General features: G+C 42.4%; 1 protein-coding gene across 8 annotated transcripts in view; it reads right to left on the bottom strand.

Annotated features, from left to right (window-relative positions):
- The window catches only part of LOC139557713 (homeobox protein Hox-C4a), a 113,483-nt gene that overhangs the window by 41,231 nt on the left and 49,248 nt on the right, over nucleotides 1–23,004 (bottom strand). The gene's annotated exons all lie outside the window — the stretch shown is intronic.

The following is a 23,004-nucleotide window of genomic DNA, read 5'->3' on the forward strand; positions in this document are numbered from 1 at the left end:
CCTCCCCTGGTTCACCAACCACTTCTCTGATAGAGTTCAGTGTGTCAAATCGGAGGGCCTGTTGTCCGGACCTCTGGCAGTCTCTATGGGGGTGCCACAGGGTTCAATTCTTGGGCCGACTCTCTTCTCTGGAACATCAATGATGTCGCTCTTGCTGCTGGTGATTCTTTGATCCACCTCTACGCAGACGACACCATTCTGAATACCTCTGGTCCTTCTTTGGACACTGTGTTAACTAACCTCCAGACGAGCTTCAATGCCATACAACTCTCCTTCCGTGGTGTCGTGTCTTTGGCATCATTAAAACTGAAGACTCATTTATCAATTTATCAGATTAAACTGATTAATCATGTAACTGTAATTAACTAGGCAGTCGGGGCACCAAGGAAAATATTCAGATTACAAAGTTATAATTTTCATAATATAACTTTCAGATATTTTAATATCTGATCAATTAGTCTTCGAATAAATGAATTACTATTTACCTCACGTTAGTCTCATTCCAAACGTCGTAAATTGTTGGTTATCTGCACGAACCCAGTCTTCACTATGTGTCATCCATACATCAATTGTCTTAAAATCATTTATTTACTAACTAAGTACTCACAGAAATGCATAACAAACAAGATATGGTTACAAAGAAATGATAGGGGGATGTGCCCTAGTGGGCTAAACCGGTATGGCGGCTTGTTAGACAGAGTGATAATTATAACAATTAAAATGCTCATCCTTTGCACATGAACGCTCACTCATTCGGGAACAATTGCAATCAATATATATATTTACGCTCAGTGTGTCGTCGGGATCTCTGTTGAGAAGTTATTTTCTGTTGGAGAGTCTGTCCGCCCTCTCTCTCTCTCTGTCGTGGTTAGAATGGATAGTTCTGAGTGACATTCAGTCATGTCGTTATAGAATAGATGTTTCGGCGGTTGTCGGTCTTCGCGTTCAATGATTCCGAATTCCTAGCTGCAGACTAGTAATTCATATCAAAGACTTGTTCTTATTCTGTCGGTATCGATAGTCTAAGAGTTTAACCACGTGGTATGGTTAAAATATTCAGCCATCTACTCAAACCTTAGGTTTATGGTCTCTACTCAAACCTTGGCCCTCTCGTGGTAAGCTGGTCTGCAACCTTTAGCCATCTCGTAATTGAGGTAAGCTCGGTCTCCTCTCAAACCTTGGCCCTCTCGCTATCGAGGTAAGCTGGTCTGCAACTTTAGCCATCTCGTAATTGAGGTAAGCTCGGTCTCCTCTCAAACCGTGGCCCTCTCATTATCCAGGTAAGCTGGTCTGCAACCTTTAGCCATCTCGTAATTGAGGTAAGCTCGGTCTCCTCTCAAACCTTGGCACTCTCGTTATCGAGGTAAGCTGGTCTGGTGATAGAAAACCCGGGTGGGTGTTTTATTCGGAAGAGCAGAAAAGGACCTGTCCCAGGACGCCAGACCATAACTGTGCTCATGGGCAGTCCTCTGATTTAGTTAAACTCCAAAGGGAATTGGAGTTTCCTTCATTAAACAATCCAAAATCACATTACACAATTTCACAAACAGTATCATCCTCACTCATTCATCTTATACAACAATTAGATGTAAGCCTCATAGCTGAGGCTATTGTATAAACAGCGTTATGGTAATGTGGCCGTATTGTCTCTCATGAGTTTCACAAAATTGTACCAAACGGACCAGTTCGTAGCTGGATTCTTCACCGATCTTTTATACATTCTCCAGAACATAAATATTGTTCGGACCTCAAGTTCTGTGAGGTGGAAGAAATTCCTTTGTTCTCTCTATGAAAACTCACTCTCTCTCTATACTGTGGCCATGAGGAGATAATCTCTTCCAGGAATTTACGACCTCTCTGACCACAGCAGCCTGAGTGTAGGAGACAGGGAGGTAGGGGGATGGTGCATAGAAAAGGGCTGGTGCAGAGGTAGGGGGGGGGGGGGGGGGGGGTTAGTGCTCGCTGTACCCAAAGAGGGCAACGTCATGACAGTGGCCTCCAACTGCTGCAGGGGGCGTATTGAGTAACTTGGAAAAAGGTACCCATTTCAAACGGCCTCGTACTCAATTCTTGCTCGTACAATATGCATATTATTATTACTATTGGATAGAAAACACTCTCTAGTTTCTAAAACCGTTTGAATTATTTCTCTAAGTGAACCAGAACTCTTTCTGCAGCCCATTTCCTATCCGGAAGTGAGATTTCCAAAAGCGAGGTCTTTGTTCAAGAGCTTGTCTATAAAAGGGCATGTCACTTGGGACTATAGAAACACGTCATACACCTTCCCCTGGGTGTCAAGCGGAAGTGAGAGCAGAAATTAGTTGATTATCTTGTTCTGGGATTGAATACATCCTCTTGGAATGAGAGGTCCGCCATTATTATTTTTTTCGAAGGCGCGAAGTTGGACCTGGAATCGCCTTTTGGAAAACCGTCGTTATGGGTGAATATGATCTCCGGCTTAGATTTTATTTGATACATGTCACAATATCATCCTAAAGTATGTTTTTTCAATATAGTTTAATTATATTATTGAAATTTATTCGGGACTTTAGGCGTGATGCGTTGGAAGAATTTGTTCAAGAAGGAGAGGTTAGCGCCGCACGGCCAGTGTGCTTGCTAATTCAAGAGGGAAATAGTTCGTTCTGGATCCAAACAAAGACGGTTCTGGACAAAGGACCCATTGTACAACATTCTGATGGAAGATCAACAAAGATAAGGACCCAATTTGGGATGCTATTTCATATATCTGTCGAACTGTGCTATCGCTACCGATTACTTGGAATCAATGCTGTTGTGTGTTAGCTATTGCAGTAAGCTAATATAACGCTATATTGTGTTTTCGCTGTAAAACACTTAAAAAATCGGAAATATTGGCTGTATTCACAAGATCTTTGTCTTTCATTTGCTATACACCATATATTTTTCTGAAATGTTTTATGATGAGTAATTAGGTAGTTGACGTTGGCGTCTGTATTTACTCTGGCTACTCCTGTGCTATTTCTGACTGTAGCTATGATGGTAGCAGTAATGTAAAACTGATTTATAGCTCAAATATGCACATTTTTCGAACAAAACATAGATTTATTGTGTAACATGTTATAGGACTGTCATCTGAGGAAGTTGTTTCTAGGTTTGTTTGGTTGGATCTTGGTTAGTTAGGTTGGCTTTGTGCATGCTACCTGTGCTGTGAAAAATGTCTGTCCTCTTTTGTATTTGGTGGTGAACTAACATAAATATACGTGGTGTTTTCGCTGTAAAACATTTTAAAAATCGGACACGTTGGCTGGATTCACAAGATGTTTATCTTTCAAATGCTGTATTGGACTTGTTAATGTGTGAAAGTTAAATATTTTAAAAAAATAGATTTTGAATTTCGCGCCCTGCACTTGAGCTGGATGTTGTCATAAGTGTACCGACCTCGGGCTTGCAGCCCTAACAGGTTAAATGCAAGTAAAACTAACTGCATGCTCTTCAACCGATCACTGCTCGCACCTGCACGCCCGTCCAGCATCACTACTCTGGACGGTTTTGACTTAGAATATGTGGACAACTACAAATACCTAGGTGTCTGGTTCCTTCCAGACTCACATTAAACATCTTCAATCCAAAATTAAATCTAGAATCGGCTTCCTATTTCGCAAAACAAAGCATCCTTCACTCATGCTGCCAAACATACCCTCGTAAAACTGACCATCCTACCAATCCTCGACTTCGGCGATGTGATTTACAAAATAGCCTCCAACACTCTACTCAACAAATTGGATGCAGTCTATCACAGTGCCATCCGTTTTGTCACCAAAGCCCCATATACTACCCACCACTGCGACCTGTACGCTCTCGTTGGCTGGCCCTCGCTTCATACTCGTCGCCAAACCCACTGGCTCCAGGTCATCTACAAGTCTCTGCTAGGTAACGCCACGCCTTATCTCAGCTCACTGGTCACCATAGCAGCACCCACCCGTAGCACGCGCTCCAGCAGGTATATCTCACTGGTCACCCCCAAAGCCAATTCTTCCTTTGGCCGCCTCTCCTTCCAGTTCACTGCTGCCAATGACTGGAACGAACTGCAAAAATCACTAAAGCTGGAGACTCTTACCTCCCTCACTAGCTTTAAGCACCAGCTGTCAGAGCAGCTCACAGATCACTGCACCTGTACATAGCTCATCTGTAAATAGCGCATCCAATCTACCTCATCCCCATACTTTATCTATTTATTAATCTTGCTCCTTTGCACCCCAGTATCTCTACTTGCACATTCATCTTCTGCACATTCTACCATTCCAGTGTTTAATTGCTATATTGTAATTACTTCGCCACTATGGTCTATTTATTGCATTACCTCCCTTATCCTTCCTCATTTGCACATGCTGTATATAGACTTTTCTACTGTATTATTGATTGTATGTTTGTTTATTCCATGTGTAACTCTGTGTTGTATGTATGCTTTTCTTTATCTTGGTCAGGTTGCAGTTGCAAATGAGAATTTGTTCTCAACTAGCCTACCTGGTTAAATAAAGGTGAAATAAAAAATAAATACATAAAAATGAGAACGGTAGCCCTATCTGCAAAAGCAGGGTGTCTGCGGAAAGCTTTGTGTCTTGGCTATTAATCTGTGCCTTAAAATCTTTGGTGTGATTTCCTGCCATATATGGGCATACGAATGTATAAGGGCAGGCCGAACCGATTACCTAATTTCAAGATGGCTGCTACCTACATTCCGGTTAATGTTGTGAAGCATAAATGAAATAAACACGGAATACGTCGATACACACCGAAAGCCGGGACTCCACAGATCATGAGGATGTCTTATTTGTCTGCCAGTGACCTACTGTTATTGATCACCAACCCCGAGAGTCAAAATGTTTATTTAACACAACTTTTTCACCAAACATCTTACAAGGTAAGCTTCCATTTGGTCTGTGTTTGAGCTATAGATACATGTGGAGGTCTGAAATTAATCCTTAGGTTGGTAGGAACAAATCTAGTCTATTGCCACCAGTAAGTACAAATAGTAGTATAAATCCCCTCGCACAGTCCCCGCAGCCGGACAACTTTCTCATGGCTTCTGGAGGGAAATGCTGTAGGAATGCTCAACCGGTGTCGCTCATTCAGCCGACTGAAAATTTCAACCGGTTTTCCCCATTAAGCAGCGAGTCGGAGTCTGAGGCTGAGCCTTCTCTTGTCTCTACTCCTCCCGTTACGGGGTCTGAGACACCGAAGCTTCCCACCATTAGCTCTGACAAATTGAAAACCCTAGTCATTGGTGACTCCATTACCCGCAGTATTAGACTTAAAACGAATCATCCAGTGATCATACACTGTTTACCAGGGGGCAGGGCTACCGATGTTAAGGCTAATCTGAAGATGGTGCTGGCTAAAGCTAAAACTGGCGAGTGTAGAGAGTATAGAGATATTGTTATCCACGTCGGCACCAACGATGTTAGGATGAAACAGTCAGAGGTCACCAAGCGCAACATAGCTTCAGCGTGTAAATCAGCTAGAAAGATGTGTCGGCATCGAGTAATTGTCTCTGGCCCCCTCCCAGTTAGGGGGAGTGATGAGCTCAACAGCAGAGTCTCACAACTCAATCGCTGGTTGAAAACTGTTTTCTGCCCCTCCCAAAAGATAGAATTTGTAGATAATTGGCCCTCTTTCTGGGACTCACCCACAAACAGGACCAAGCCTGGCCTTCTGAGTGACCGACTCCATCCTAGCTGGAGGGGTGCTCTCATCTTATCTACCAACATAGACAGGGCTCTAATTCCTCTAGCTCCACAATGAAATAGGGTGCAGGCCAGGCAGCAGGCTAGCATAGTCAGTGTAGTCAGCTCAGCTATCTCCATTGAGACTGTGTCTGTGCCTCAACCTAGGTTGGGCAAAACGAAACATGGCGGTGTTCGCCTTAGCAATCTCACTAGGATAAAGACCTCCTCCATTCCTGCCATTATTGAAAGAGATCGTGATACCTCACATCTCAAAATAGGGCTACTTAATGTTAGATCCCTCACATCAAAGGCAGTTATAGTCAATGAACTAATCACTGATCATAATCTTGATGTGATTGGCCTGACTGAAACATGGCATAAGCCTGATGAATTTACTGTGTTAACTTCTTGCAACTATAGGGGGTGCTGTTCCGCATTAGCATATTTGGGTCTCCAAATTAAACTGCCTCGTGCTAAATTCTTGATCGTACAATATGCATATTATTGTTATTATTGGATAGAAAACACCTTCTAGTTTCTATAGAAGTTGGAATTTTGTCTCTGAGTGGTACAGAACAATATCTACAGCACTTTTCATGACAGGGGTCAGATTTCAGAAATTTTTACCCCTGATCTGGAGTCTGTTTTTAAGGCGACAGTGAATGCTATGAAGAAACCGACACTGCCTACGTCTTCCTCTGGGTGTCTGTACGTCATCACGTTTTGAATGGAGTCTATTGCACAATCCCAGCCCATATAAAACCACAAAACGTGGGAGGACCTTTCTCTCTCTCCGCGCGCCACAAGCAAGATGGACATCGGACCTGCCTCATTCCAAATCGTTGTTTAACTAGTTAGATTTCTCCGGTCATGTTTTCAGTCGTTATAGTTGTTAAAAACATCATAATGTAGTTAATTTGAACCGTTTTATAGCAATTTATATCCGTTTAGTGCGATTTTGAGGAATTTCTTTGTCGTGCCCTTTTTAGCTTTGGAAACGTTTCGGGGTGTCGGTCGTTGGTGGTGGACATTTCGAAGGACAGAGGACATCTATCGACCAAAAGACGTTTATAACATAGAAAGGATACATTGCCCAAGAATCTGATGGAAGAACAGCTCAAAGTAAGCAATATTTAATATGATAAATCGTTGTTCTGTCGAAATATTTTAAACGCATATTTCGCCATTTTGTTTGTTATCGCGTCACTTGGCGAACCCTGTATTGAAAAGTAAGGATAATTTTAAAAATGTAAGTCAGCGGTTGCATTAAGAACTAATTTGTCTTTCGATTCCTGTCAACCCTGTATTTTTTAGTCAAGTATATGATTAGCTTTCAATTAAACTAGATCACTCTGATAGATGACGTCAGACATATTGAGGCTTGATTTCCTAGTATTTTTATTGTGTAACCACGGTTTTGTATGGCTAAATATGCACCTTTTCGAACAAACTGTATATGTATGTTGTAAAATGATGTTACAGGAGTGTCATCTGAAGAATTCTGAGAAGGTTAGTGAAAAAATTAATATATTTTGGCGGTGATTACGTTATAGCGCTCTTTGGCTGGAATCGATGCTCTGGTAACGTTTGCACATGTGGTATGCTAACTTATCGATTTATTGTGTTTTCGCTGAAAAACGCTTAGAAAATCTGAAATATGGTCTGAAATCACAAGAACTGGGTCTTTCCATTGCTATGCTTTGTCTATTTTTATGAAATGTTTTATGATGAGTAAATTGGTCATACACGTTGCTCTATCTAGTAATTCTAGTCGATTTGTGATGGTCGGTGCAATTGTAAACTGTGATTTCTACCTGAAATATGCACTTTTTTCTAACAACACCTATCCTATACCATAAATATGTTATCAGACTGTCATCTGAAGAGGTTTTTTATAGGTTATTGGCTATCAATATCTTAGTTTAGCCGAATTGGTGATAGCACCTGAAGGAGTAAGAAACTGATGGAGTTAGAAAAGTGGTGTATTTTGCTAACGTGTTTAGCTAATAGATTTACATATTGTGTCTTCCCTGTAAAACATTTTAAAAATCTGAAATGGTGGCTTTATTCACAAGATCTGTATCTTTCATCTGGTGTCTTGGACTTGTGATTTAATGATATTTAGATGCTACTATCTACTTGTGAAGCTATGCTAGCTATGCTAATCAGTGTGTGGGGGGGGGTGGGGGGTGATCCCGGACCCGGGGTAGAGGCTCGTGAAAGGTTAAATGAGGCCTCACCTCCTGGTTACACTAGTGACCATATCCCCCGTGCATCCCGCAAAGGCGGAGGTGTTGCTAACATTTACGATAGCAAATTTCAATTTACAACAAACAAAAAAATGAAGTTTTCGTCTTTTGAGCTTCTAATCATGAAATCTATGCAGCCTACTCAATCAGTTTTTATAGCTACTGTTTACAGGCCTCCTGGGCCATATACAGCGTTCCTCACTGAGTTCCCTGAATTCCTATTGGACCTTGTAGTCATAGCAGATAATATTCAAATTTTTGGTGATTTTAATATTCACATGGAAAAGTCCACAGACCCACTCCAAAAGCCATCATCGACTCAGTGGGTTTTGTCCAACATGTCTCTGGACCTACTCACTGCCACAGTCATACTCTGGACCTAGTTTTGTCCCATGGAATAAATGTTGTAGATCTTAATGTTTTTCCTCATAATCCTGGACTATCGGACCACCATTTTATTACGTTTGCAATCGCAACAAATAATCTGCTCAGACCCCAACCAAGGAGCATCAAAAGTCGTGCTATAAATTCTCAGACAACACAAAGATTCCTTGATGCCCTTCCAGACTCCTTCTACCTACCCAAGGACGTCAGAGGACAAAAATCAGTTAACCACCTAACTGAGGAACTCAATTTAACCTTGCGCAATACCCTAGATGCAGTTGCACCCCTAAAAACTAAAATAATTTGTCATAAGAAACTAGCTCCCTGGTATACAGAAAATACCCGAGCTCTGAAGCAAGCTTCCAGAAAATTGGAACGGAAATGGCGCCACACCAAACTGGAAGTCTTCCGACTAGCTTGGAAAGACAGTACCGTGCAGTATCGAAGAGCCCTCACTGCTGCTCGATCATCCTATTTTTCCAACTTAATTGAGGAAAATAAGAACAATCCAAATTGTATTTTTGATACTGTCGCAAAGCTAACTAAAAAGCAGCATTCCCCAAGTGAGGATGGCTTTCACTTCAGCAGTAATAAATTCATGAACTTCTTTGAGGAAAAGATCATGATCATTAGAAACCAAATTACAGACTCCTCTTTAAATCTGCGTATTCCTCCAAAGCTCAGCTGTCCTGAGTCTGCACAACTCTGCCAGGACCTAGGATCAAGAGAGACACTGAAGTGTTTTAGTACTATATCTCTTGACACAATGATGAAAATAATCATGGCCTCTAAACCTTCAAGCTGCATACTGGACCCTATTCCAACTAAACTACTTAAAGACCTGCTTCATGTGCTTGGCCCTCCTATGTTGAACATAATAAACGGCTCTCTATCCACCGGATGTGTACCAAACTCACTAAAAGTGGCAGTAATAAAGCCTCTCTTGAAAAAGCCAAACCTTGACCCAGAAAATATAAAAAACTATCGGCCAATATCGAATCTTCCATTCCTCTCAAAAAAATTTGAAAAAGCTTTGTTGCGCAGCAACTCACTGCCTTCCTGAAGACAAACAATGTATACGAAATGCTTCAGTCTGGTTTTAGACCCCATCATAGCACTGAGACTGCACTTGTGAAGGTGGTAAATGACCTTTTAATGGCGTCAGACCGAGGCTCTGCATCTGTCCTCGTGCTACTAGACCTTAGTGCTGCCTTTGATACCATCGATCACCACATTCTTTTGGAGAGATTGGTCTACACGGACAAGTTCTGGCCAGGTTTAGATCTTATCTGTCGGAAAGATATCAGTTTGTCTCTGTGAATGGTTTGTCCTCTGACAAATCAACTGTACATTTCGGTGTTCCTCAAGGTTCCGTTTTAGGACCACTATTGTTTTCACTATATATTTTACCTCTTGGGGATGTCATTCGAAAACATAATGTTAACTTTCACTACTATGCGGATGACACACAGCTGTACATTTCAATGAAACATGATGAAGCCCCAAAATTGCCCTCGCTAGAAGCCTGTGTTTCAGACATAAGGAAGTGGATGGCTGAAAACTTTCTACTTTTAAACTCGGACAAAACAGAGATGCTTGTTCTAGGTCCCAAGAAACAAAGAGATCTTCTGTTGAATCTGACAATTAATCTTGATGGTTGTAAAGTCGTCTCAAATAAAACTGTGAAGGACCTCGGCGTTACTCTGGACCCTGATCTCTCTTTTGACGAACATATCAAGACTGTTTCAAGGACAGCTTTTTTCCATCTACGTAACATTGCAAAAATCTGACATTTTCTGTCCAAAACTGATGCAGAAAAATGTATCCATGCTTTTGTTACTTCTAGGTTAGACTACTGCAATGCTCTACTTTCCAGCTACCCGGATAAAGCACTAAATAAACTTCAGTTAGTGCTAAATACGGCTGCTAGAATCCTGACTAGAACCCCAAAATTTGATCATATTACTCCAGTGCTAGCCTCCCTACACTGGCTTCCTGTTAAGGCAAGGGCTGATTTCAAGGTTTTACTGTTAACCTACAAAGCGATACATGGGCTTGCTCCTACCTATCTTTCCGAGTTGGTCCTGCCGTACATACCTACACGTACGCTACGGTCACAAGACGCAGGCCTCCTAATTGTCCCTAGAATTTCTAAGCAAACAGCTGGAGGCAGGGCTTTCTCCTATAGATCTCCATTTTTATGGAATGGTCTGCCTACCCATGTGAGAGACGCAGACTCGGTCTCAACTTTTAAGTCTTTACTGAAGTCTCATCTCTTCAGTGGGTCATATTATTGAGTGTAGTCTGGCCCAGGAGTGTGAAGGTGAACGGAAAGGCTCTGGAGCAACGAACCGCCCTTGCTGTCTCTGCCTGGCCGGTTCCCCTCTCTCCACTGGGATTCTCTACCTCTAACCCTATTACAGGGGCTGAGTCACTGGCTTACTGGTGCTCTTTCATGCCGTCCCTAGGAGGGGTGCGTCACTTGAGTGGGTTGAGTCACTGACGTGATCTTCCTGTCTGGGTTGGCGCCTCCCCCCCCCCCCTTGGGTTGTGCCGTAGCGGAGATCTTTGTGGGCTATACTCGGCCTTGTCTCAGGATGGTAAGTTGGTGATTGAAGATATCACTCTAGTGGTGTGGGGGCTGTGCTTTGGCAAAGTGGGTGGGGTTATATCCTTCCTGTTTGGCCCTGTCCAGGGGTATCATCGGATGGGGCCACAGTGTCTCCTGACCCCTCCTGTCTCAGCCTCCAGTATTTATGCTGCAGTAGTTTATGTGGCGGGGGGCTAGGGTCAGTTTGTTATATCTGGAGTACTTCTCCTGTCTTATCCGGTGTCCTGTGTGAATTTAAGTATGCTCTCTCTAATTCTCTCTTTCTCTCTTTCTTTCTTTCTCTCTCTCAGAGGACCTGAGCCCTAGGACCATGCCTCAGGACGACCTGGCATGATGACTCCTTGCTGTCCCCAGTCCACCTGGCCATGCTGCTGCTCCAGTTTCAACTGTTCTGCCTGCGGCTATGGAACCCTGACCTGTTCACCGGACGTGGTACCTGTCCCAGACCTGCTGTTTTCAACTCTCTAGAGACCGCAGGAGCGGTAGAGATACTCTTAATGATCGGCTATGAAAAGCCAACTGACATTTACTCCTGAGGTGCTGACTTGCTGCACCCTCGACAACTACTGTGATTATTATTATTTGACCATGCTGGTCATTTATGAACATTTGAACATCTTGGCCATGTTCTGTTATAATCTCCACCCAGCACAGCCAGAAGAGGACTGGCCACCCCTCATAGCCTGGTTCCTCTCTAGGTTTCTTCCTAGGTTTTGGCCTTTCTAGGGAGTTTTTCCTAGCCACCGTGCTTCTACACCTGCATTGCTTGCTGTTTGGGGTTTTAGGCTGGGTTTCTGTACAGCACTTTGAGATTTCAGCTGATGTACGAAGGGCTATATAAATAAGCTATATAAATACATTTGATTTGATTTGATTGCCAATGCAATCTGATGATGTATGATTTAATGGAAACATTGAATATCCACAGAGTGACTATATCTTTGCGCATGAAAAATATGACATTGTTTGCATCCATTACACAGGGGATTGGCTACTATGGCACCTTGACAGTCTTGTAACCAATGGGATAAGCTTTCCATGGATATGCAGGTGACCTGGGTGGGACAAAGCAAGGCCTAGAACCTTTTATGCGTAATGCGAACTATCACTACCTGGGTCAGAGACGAGAATTATCGAGCAGGTTACACTACATTGTAAACAGATTTCATCGCTTTAGCATGAAAGATGGTTTTCTCAGAGGGGGAAAAAAGGTAAACCGAAGAGTATCGAACAGGAAGCTAAAAAGAAGGCAGCTATGAATAAGTATACCGACATAGAAGCTTTGAATAAAATACTGGTCAGACTCGGATAAGGGAAACGATTTGGATAACGAGGATTTCGACTCGGCCGATGAGGACTACCTTCTAGAAGGATTGGATCCACTTTTAGATCTGTTAGTACATTATTTTCATGACTTTATATAGCTAATTTACTATATGTATTTCCTTTTTTATAAGTTGTCTGCTTTTTGTGCTTTGGATTAAGTTTACATTGGCCTATGTAACAAGTCATTTCAATGTTATGTAAGTCCAATGCAGTTATTGTCTGTTATTCATATTAGTTTGCTGTTCCTTTTAACTTTGGAGAGGCCACTAAACTCTCATGGCCACTGTTTATTTGTGGTTCTCACCTTTGCCTTTGTGTGTGTGTGTTTCACACCTTATATGTGAGTCACTGCTATGTCAATCACCCGTCTGATGGTTCTACATCCACAGATAAAGTTTAGGCTTGGTGTTTTTACTTTACAGTAATGTTGTTTTGTAGATTTAGTCAACTCTAATTCTGTGTGTCTTACAACAGTATATCCCTTTATTTTATTCACAACCGAGTGGAGGATGCAGATTATTTGGATGATGACTTTTGGGAGCCACCCCTCCCCAGCTAGAGCCCCCGCCGGTCAAGGTCTTCATCCCCCACTGCTATGTCAATCACCCGTCTGATGGTTCTACGTCCACTTTTCATAGACCTCTTGAAAAAGAAAATAGGGGCTTGTGGCACCATTCGTACTAACATAATTGGTTTCCCCAAGACCAAGGTAAACAACATGACAAAGACAGAGGAGAGGGGGACCATACGTTGGATCAGGACTAACAAGCTGCTTTTTGTGAAATGGAAGGACACTAGGGAAGTAACCATGCTCACACAGCATAAGGCATTCAATAACGACCATGTCTCAACGAGGGTGAAAAAAGAATGTCTCAATTCCTGTTTCTGTGAAGGACTACAATGCCAGCATTGGGGGTGTCGACCTATCTGATGTTCTGCTAGGCTACTACCAGGTCCTCTACAAGACCAGGAAGTGGTATTAGACTTTTTAAAAACCATTTTGTGGACATTGATACAGTAAATTATGTCATTTTCTACAAGCAGATGGCCAAAGCAGAAGGTCAAACCCCTCTCTCCCAGTTGGCCTTCCGAGAGCAGCTGGTGTTGGAAATGTCTGAATTGGGGGACAAAAGCAACCTCACAACCATCACAAGACCCCCCCACTCAAGGTGAGCGTAGCTATCCAAAAAACATGCCAAAAGACTAAATGAAGAACTGCAAGCATTGCACAAAACACAGGGGGGAAAAGGGGGGGGAATGCCAGATCTTCTGTACGAAATGACAGTTCGCTTTTTTTCCTGGCAAAGAGGGACTGCTTCAAAGACTATGACGACATGCACAAGCTACGGTGAAATCTAATCATCTACACCTGGGATGTAAAACAAACACAAATTCCATTTGTAAATAGTTAAGTTTATTTATATTTTTGCACCTTTTTTAGTGAAGTACTCGTGTGTTACCAAGTTTGTGTTTGATAATACATTTTATAATTTTTGATGTACAGTACCAGTCAAGTTTGGACACACCTACTCATTCAAGGGGTTTTCTTTATTTTTACTATTTTCTACATTGTAGAATAATAGTGAAGACATCGAAACTATGAAATAACACATATGGAATCATGTACTAACCAAAAAAAGTATAACAGTCTTGAAGGAGTTCCCACATATGCTGAGCACTTGTTGGCTGCTTTTCCTTAACTCTGCGTTCCAACTCATCCCAAACCATCTCAATTGGGTTGAGGTCAGGTGATTGTGGAGGCCAGGTCATCTGATGCAGCACTCCATCTCTCCTTGGTCAAATAGCCCTTACATAGCCTGGAGGTGTGTTTTGGGTCATTGTCCTGTTGAAAAACAAATCATAGTCCCACTAAGTGCAAACCAGGTGAGCTGGCTAGCGCTGCAGAATGCTGTGGTTGCCATGCTGGTTAAGTGTGCCTTGAATTCTAAATAAATCACTGACAGTGTCACCAGCAAAGCACCCCCACACCATCACACCACCTCCTCCATGCTTCACGGTGCGAACAACACATGCGGAGATCATCCGTTCACCTACTCTGCATCTCACAAAGACACAGCGGTTGGAAACAAAAATCTCAAATTTGGACTCATCAGACCAATGGACAGATTTCAACTGGTCTAATGCCTATTGCTTGTGTTTCTTGGCCCAAGAAAGTCTCTTCTTCTTATTGGTGTCCTTTTAGTAGTGATTTCTTTGCAGCAATTTGACCATGAAGGCCTGATTCACGCCGTCTCCTCTGAACAGTTGATGTTAAAATTAAGGGTATACCTAGTCAGTTGTACAACAATGCATTCAACTGAAATGTGTCTTCCGCATTTAACCCTCTGAATCAGAGAGGTGCAGGGGGCTGCCTTAATCGACATCCACGTCATCGGCACCCGGTGTGTCTGTTACTTGAACTCAGTAAAGCATTTATTTGCGCTGCAATCTGAGGTGCAGTTAACTCTAATGAACTTATCCTCTGCAGCATAAGTAACTCTGGGTCTTCCTTTCCTATGGCGGTCCTCATGAGAGCCAGTTTCATTCATTCATTCAAAGTTCTTGAAATGTTCCAGATTGACTGACTTTCGTGTCTTAAAGTAATGATGGACTGTCATTTCTCTTTGCTTATTTAAGCTGTTCTAGCCATAATATGGACTTGGTCCTTACCTTATCACAACATAACTGATTGGCTCAAATGCATTAAGAAGGAAACAAATTCCACAAATTAGCTTTTAACAAGGCACACCTGTTGATTGAAATGCATTTCAGGTGACTATCTCATGAAGTTGGTTGAGAGAATGCCAAGAGTGTGCAAAGCTGTCATCAAGGCAAAGGGTGGCTACTTTGAAGAATCTAAAATCTATTTTTGATTTGTTTAACACTTTTTTGGTTACTACATCATTCCATATGTGTTAGTTCATAGTTGTGATGTCTTCACTATTATTCTACAATGTAGAAAATAGTAAAAATAAAGAAAAACCCTTGAATGAGTAGGTGTGTCCAAACTTTTGACTGGTACTGTACATCTGTTGCTTTTCTATTGTTTTTGTAAACAGGTCATTTCTATGTGGGACCAATACATTGGATTTTTTTTAAATGTTAAAAAAATTATTTATTTATGCCTAGGTTAAACGTTCAGGCACTTTGGAGAGGTTTAAAAAACACTTGGATATCCCCTGTTTGTCCCCAGACACCACCACAATGTTTGAGAGAGGTTGGTGTTGTAGAAATTCTGTTTTTATAGTGAACAATAACTTTTAGGCACATCCAGTGTGCAATTACCACATTCTGACAGTTTGGAGAGGTTGAAAGGACACTTGAATGTACCCTGGATACCCCATAACACCACCACAATGTTTGGGTGAAGTTGATATGGTAGAAATTATGTTTTTATACTGAACAAATAGCATTTAGGGATTGCAAATATGTAATAGCACTGAAATGATCTAATTTACAGACATGCAACTTTGGAGAGGTTTAGGGACACTTGTAAATATCCTGTGACCACACCTGACACCACTTACTAAAACATCTGCCCATTTCTAGTTGTTAGGTCTATCAACCCCATTTTGTTCCCTGATATTGTTCACATGTTGTGGAAGCCATCTGATGTGTTTCCAGCTCTGGGCATCAATAATTCACTCATAGCTTGTCAATGAAAGAATACTTAAAAAAACAACAACAAAAAAACGGTTATTTTGTGTGTGCTTAATCTTGTGTATTCTGAACTACGTAACTCCAATCTATCTTTTGATCATTTCCTTATAATCTCCCAGATGTCTTCTTTCCAAATATACCAAGTTTTGGCATGTCAGAATCATGTAATTACACATGAATAGCAGTTACTTTTGGGTATGTCTATTTAGGCAGGAAACAAAATTTTGCCATTACATTTAAAAGGTTAACCCCCAGCAACAACTTCTCCCCGGGTGCCAATGTCATAGATGTCGATTAAGTCAGCCCCCCACACCTCTCTGATTCAGTTGGGTTAAATGCGGAAGACACATTTCAGTTGAATGCATTCAGTTGTACAACTGACTAGGTATCCCTTTCCTTCCCTATTGTGTTTTATGCAATCTCATCTCATAAAGAAATGATTTTCATAAATGGAAATTAATATAATCTGAATATATTACAATATAATAAACCATTCAGTCTACAAACAAATGCATAAGCATAAAAAACATAATATAGTTTTCTGTTCATCTAAAAATATGTTTGGGCTTCTGGAGGTGGGTCCCTCTATCAACAATTAGGCAATGTTCTCATTGCCAGGGAACTCTCTCACATGATCTATTCTAGACTAGACAGTGGCTTTCTTATTGGATGATTATTTGCCAACCATGGCAATACCATGGCTCGATTACAGTCAACAAGAATAGAAAAAGTAAAGAGTACGACATACCGAGCTTAAGAACAGTGGAGAACTTAGCCACCCCAATGCACTATAATGTATGCGAATCCCCTCTATAATAGCGTTTCCCAAACTTGGTCCTGAGGCCCCCCCTGGGTGCACGTTTTGGGTTTTGCCCTAGGACTACACAGCTGATTCAAATAACCAACTCATCATCAAGCTTTGATTATTTGAATCAACTGTGTAGTGCTTTGGCAAAAACCAAAACATGCACCCAGGAGGGGACCCAGGACTGAGTTTGGGATACCCTGCTCTATAGCATCATTATTCTCTATTTGGAGGGGGAGCATGTTTAATAGCACCCCCTATTGACTGTGTATCATTGGTTTCCACTCTCTTCATCTAACAGGAAGTAAGGGGTTTATACTCAACATCAAATAAAATTGTATTTGTCACATGTGCCGATACAACAAGTGTAGTAGACCTTACAGTGAAATGCTTACTTACAAGCCTTTAACCATCAATACTTTAAGAAGTTAAGAAAAAAATAAAAGTGTTAAGTAAAAAATAGATAAATAGAAAATAAAAGTAACAAATAATTAAACAGCAGCAGTAAAATAACAAGCAAGGCTATATACAGGGGGTGGGTAATTGAGGTAATTGAGGTAATATGTACATGTAGGTAGAGTTAAGGTGACTATGCATAGATTATAAACAAAGAGTAGCAGCAGTGTAAAAGAGGGGTCTGGGTAGCCCTTTGATTAGCTGTTCAGGATCGTGAACCCATCAACTCACTACATCACCAGGCTGCTGAGTTCCTCCCTGGCCCTTCTGTGAACTGACCAGGAAAACCTCTGGGCCATAATTACAAGGTACTACAAGGGGCCCAGAGTTCATGGGCTAGTCACACGAACATAACACTCAGGTCAACACAGGATCTTACTGACAAAGGAACTTAACAAAATCAACCACATAACTTTCCCAAATTAACAGAGGCAGAACAAATCAAATCAAACTTTATTTGTCACCTGCGCCGAATACAACATGAGTAGACCTTACCGTGAAATGCTTACTTATAAGCCCTTAACCAACAGCACAGTTCAAGAAAGAGTTAAGAAAATATTTACCAAATAAACAAAAGTAAAAAATTATAAAGAGTAGTACAATAAAATAACAATAACGAGGCTATATACAGGGGCTACCGGTACCGAGTCAATGTGCGGGGGTACAGGTTAGTCGAGGTAATTTGTACATGTAGGTAGGGGTGAAGTGACTATGCATAGATAATAAACAGCGAGTAGCAGCAGTGTAAAAACAAAGGGGGTGGGGTGTCAATGTAAATAGTCTGGTGGCCATTTGATTAATTGTTCAGCAGTCTTATGGCTTGGGGGTAGAAGCTGTTAAGGAGTCTTTTGGTCATAGACTTGGCGCTCCGGTACCACTTGCCATGCGGTAGCAGAGAAAACAGTCTATGACTTGGGTTACTGGAGTCTTTGACATTTTTTGGGGCTCTGCCTAGTATATAGGTCCTGGATGGCAGGAAGGTTGACCCAGTGATGTACTGGGCCGTACCCTCTGTAGTGCCTTCCGGTCAGATGCCGAGAAGTTACCATACCAGGTGGTGATGCAACCGGTCAGGATGCTCTCGATGGTGCAGTTGTTGAACTTTTTGAGGATCTGGGGACCCATGCCAAATCTTTTCAGTCTCCTGAGGGGGAAAAGGTGTTGTCATGCCCTCTTCATGGCTGTCTTGGTGTGTTTGGACCATGATAGTTTGTTGGTGATGTGAACGCCACTCGACTACAGCCCGGTCGATGTTAATGGGGACTTGTTCGGCCCGCCTTTTCCTGGAGACCACAGTTAGCTCCTTTGTCTTGATCATATTGAGGGAGAGGTTGATGTCCTGGCACCACACTGCCAGGTCTCTGACCTCCCTACAGGCTGTCTCATCGATCCTCGACTTCGGCGATGTCATTTACAAAATAGCTTCCAATACTCTCCTCAGCAAACTGGATGCAGTCTATCACAGTGCCATCCGTTTTGTCACCAAAGCCCCTTATACCACCCACCACTGCGACCTGTATGCTCTAGTCGTCTGTCCCTCGCTACATATTCGTCGCCAGACCCACTGGCTCCAGGTCATCTATAAGTTTATGCTCGGTAAGGCTCCGCCTTATCTCAGCTCACTGGTCACGATAACAACACCCACCCGTAGCATGCGCTCCAGCAGGTAAATCTCACTGGTCGTCCCCAAAGCCAACACCCCCTTTGGCCGTCTTTCCTTCCAGTTCTCTGCTGCCAATGACTGGAACGAATTGCAAAAATCTCTGAAGCTGGAGACTTATATCTCCCTCACTAACTTTAAACATCAGCTATCTGAGCAGCTAACCGATCGCTGCAGCTGTACATAGCCCATCTGTAAATAGCCCACCAGATCTACCTACCTCATCCCCATATTGTTTTATTTACATTTCTGCTCTTTTGCACACAAGTATTTCTACTTGCACATCATCATCTGCTCATATATCACTCCAGTGTTAATTTGCTATTGTGTTATTGACTGTACGCTTGTTTATTCCACGTGTAACTCTGTGTTGTTGTTTGTGTCGCACTGCTTTGCTTTATCTTGGCCAGGTCGCAGTTGTAAATGAGAACTTGTTCTCAACTAGCTTACCTGGTTAAATAAAGGTTAATTATTTATTTATTTTAAAGAAAATTGTTGTCGGTGATCAGGCCTACCACTGTTGTGTCGTCAACAAACTTAATGATGGTGTTGGAGTCGTGTTTGGCCACGCAGTCGTGGGTGAACAGGGAGTACAGGAGGGGACTAAGTACACACCCCTGAGGGGCCCCTGTGTTGAGGATCAGTGTGGCAGATGTGTTGTTGCCTACCCTTACCACCTGGGGGCGGCCCATCAGGAAGTCCAGGATCCAGTTGCACAGGGAGGTGTTAAGTTCCAGGGTTCTTAGCTTAGTGATGAGCTTTGTGGGCACTATGGTGTTGAATGCTGAGCTGTAGTCAATGAACAGCATTCTCACATAGGTGTTCCTTTTGTCCAGGTGGGAAAGGGCAGTGTGGAGTGCGATTGAGTCATCTGTGGATCTATAGGGGCGGTATGCGAATTGGAGTGGGTCTAGAGTATCTGGGACGATGCTGTTGATGTGAGCCATGACCAGCCTTTCAAAGCACTTCATGGCTATCGACGTGAGTGTTACAGGGCGGTAATCATTTAGGCAGGTTACCTTCGCTTCCTTGGGCACAGGGACAATGGTGGTCTGCTTGAAACATGTAGGTATTACAGACTCAGTCAGGGAGGGGTTGAAAATGACAGTGTGAAGACACTTGCCAGTTGGTCCGCGTATGCTTTGAGTACACATCCTGGTAATCCGTCTGTCCCCGCGGCTTTGTGAATATTGACCTGTTGAAAGGTCTCGCTCACATTGGCTACCGAGAGTGTTATCACACAATCGTCCAGAACAGCTGGAACTCTCAAGCATGCTTCAGTGTTGCTTGCCTTGAAGCGAACATAAAAGGCATTTAGCTCGTCTGGTAGGCTCGTGTCACTGGGCAGCTCGCGGCTGGGTTTCCCTTTGTAGTCCGTAATAGTTTTCAAGCCCTGCCATATCCAACGAGCATCAGAGCCGGTGTAGTAGGTTTAGTGTCTCACTCCTTGAAAGCGGCAGCTCCAGCCTTTAGCTCGATGTGGTTGTTGCCTGTAATCCATGGCTTCTGGTTGGGATATCTACGTACGGTCACTGTGGGGACGACGTTGTCAACGCACTTATTGATGAAGCCGATGACTGAGGTGGTGTACTCCTCAATGCCATTTGATGAATCCCGGAACATATTCCAGTCTGTGCTAGCAAAACAGTCCTGTAACGTAGCATCCATGTCATCTGACCACTTCCGTATTGAGCGAGTCACTGGTACTTCCTACTTTGGTTTTTGCTTGTAAGCAGGAATCGGGAGGACAGAATTATTGTCAGATTTGCCAAATGGAGGGCGGGGGAGAGATTTGTATGCATCTCTGTGTGTGGAGTAAAAGTGGTCTAGAGTTTTTTTCCCTCTGGTTGCACATGTGACATGCTGGTAGAAATTAGGTAAAATGGATTTAAGTTTGCCTGCATTAAAGTCCCCGGCCACTAGGAGCACCGCTTCTGGATTAACATTTTCTTGTTTGCTTATGGTCTTATACAAATGGTTGAGTACGGTCTAGTGCCAGCAACGGTTTGTGGTGGTAAATAGACGGCTACGAATAATATAGATGAAAACTCTCTTGGTAGATAGTGTGGTCTACAGCTTATCATAAGGTACTCAACCTCAAAATCAAATCAAATCAAATTTTATTGGTCACATACACATTGTTAGCAGATGTTAATATGAGTGTAGCGAAATGCTAGTGCTTCTAGTTCTGACCGTGCAGTAATATCTAACAAGTAGTCTAACAATTTCACAACAACTACCGTATACACACAAGTGTAAAGGAATGAATAAGTACATATGTACATATACATATATGGATGAGCGATGGCCGAACGGCATAGGCAAGATGCAATAGATGGTATAGAGTACAGTATATACATATGAGATAAGTAATGTTGGGTATGTAAACATTATATAAAGTGGCATTGTTTAAAGTGACTAGTGATACATTTATTACATCCAATTTTTAATTATTAAATTGGCTAGAGATTTGAGTCAGTATGTTGGCAGCAGCCACTCAATGTTAGTGATGGCTGTTTAACAGTCTGATCGCCTTGAGATAGAAGCTGTTTTTCAGTCTCTCGGTCCCAGCCTTGATGCACCTGTACTGACCTCGCCTTCTGGATGATAACAGGGTGAACAGGCAGTGGCTCGCCTGGTTGTTGTCCTTGATGATATTACGGCTGTGATTATAATCGAAGATAATTCTCTTGGTAGATAACGCGGTCGGCATTTGATTGTAAGGAATTCTAGGTCAGGTGAACAAAAGGACTTGAGTTCCTGTATGTTGTTATGATCACACCACGGCTGGTTAATCATAAGGCATATACCCACGCCCTTCTTCTTACCAAAGAGATGTTTGTTTCTGTCGGCGTGATGCGTGAAGAAACCGGGTGGCTGTACCGGCTCTGATAACGTATCCCGAGTGAGCCATGTTTCCGTGAAACAGAGAATGTTAAAATCTCTGATGCCTCTCTGGAAGGCAACCCTTGCTCGAATTTCGTCTACCTTGTTGTCAGAGAGTGGACATTGGCGAGTAGTATACTCGGGAGTGGTGAGCGATGTGCCCGTCTACGGAGCCTGACCAGAAGACCGCTCCGTCTGCGGCACCGTTGTTTTGGGTCGCCTACTGGGATCCGATCCATTGTCCTGGGTGGTGGTCCAAACAGAGGATTCGCTTCGGGAAAGTCGTATTCCTGGTCGTAATGTTGGTAAGTTGACATTGCTCTTATATCCAATAGTTCCTCCCGGCTCTATGTAATAAGACTTACGATTTCCTGGGGTAACAGTGTAAGAAATAATAGATTAAAAAACAAAATACTGCATAGCTTCCTAAGAACGCGAAGCAAGGCGACCATCTCTGTCGGCGCCATCACGGCGAGCAATACCTCGAGACTTCTTTAACATTAGACACCCCCGCACCTCGTCTTACCAGACGCAGCTTCTCTGTCCTGACGGTGTATGGAAAATCCTGCCAGTTCTATATTAGGTGGGGTGAGATACAACGTAACAATTGAGATTTAACTTGTCATGCTGCTCTTAAACAAATGTTGGCTTCCAGAACCTTCCAGAACATTTTCTATGTTAACATTCCATTCCTCAACTACAAAAATAAACAGTATCACGTCTATGTGTTGATTATGGGATGGCAGGGGATGGATGACATTTATCCATTGGACTGCTATACTATGACAGGTATCAATTGGACTGGCCTACAAAGTTAAAGATAGTCGAACCATTGAGCAGTGAACATGATACACTCATCAGTCTCTGTGTCAACAGTGTGATTTAGCAATATCTTACCAAGACAATCCTGAAAAGTGGGTTGCTATGTTTATTCAAGCACAAGTATGAACTTGTAATTTATACACACATCCCAGCTCTGAAACCTGACTGCATTTTTGTGGGAGCATAGCTGTACATAGTAGCTTCAGGTAGTACTGTATGATGGGACATCAACACACACACACACACATACACACACACACTGACACACACACACACACATACACAAACTCTTATTTTGGTTCTCTGACAACTGTGTAACAGTAACATGAAGCATTTGACAATGTGCAGACCATTATCTAAATGAATAAATTGTGTTCTGTTTAAAGACGTATCGTATGCCTAATGAATGAGAGGAGAGTAAATAGAACCCAGTCAGGAAA

The sequence above is a fragment of the Salvelinus alpinus genome, chromosome 28, assembly GCF_045679555.1.
Source record: "Salvelinus alpinus chromosome 28, SLU_Salpinus.1, whole genome shotgun sequence".
NCBI lineage: Eukaryota > Metazoa > Chordata > Actinopteri > Salmoniformes > Salmonidae > Salvelinus > Salvelinus alpinus.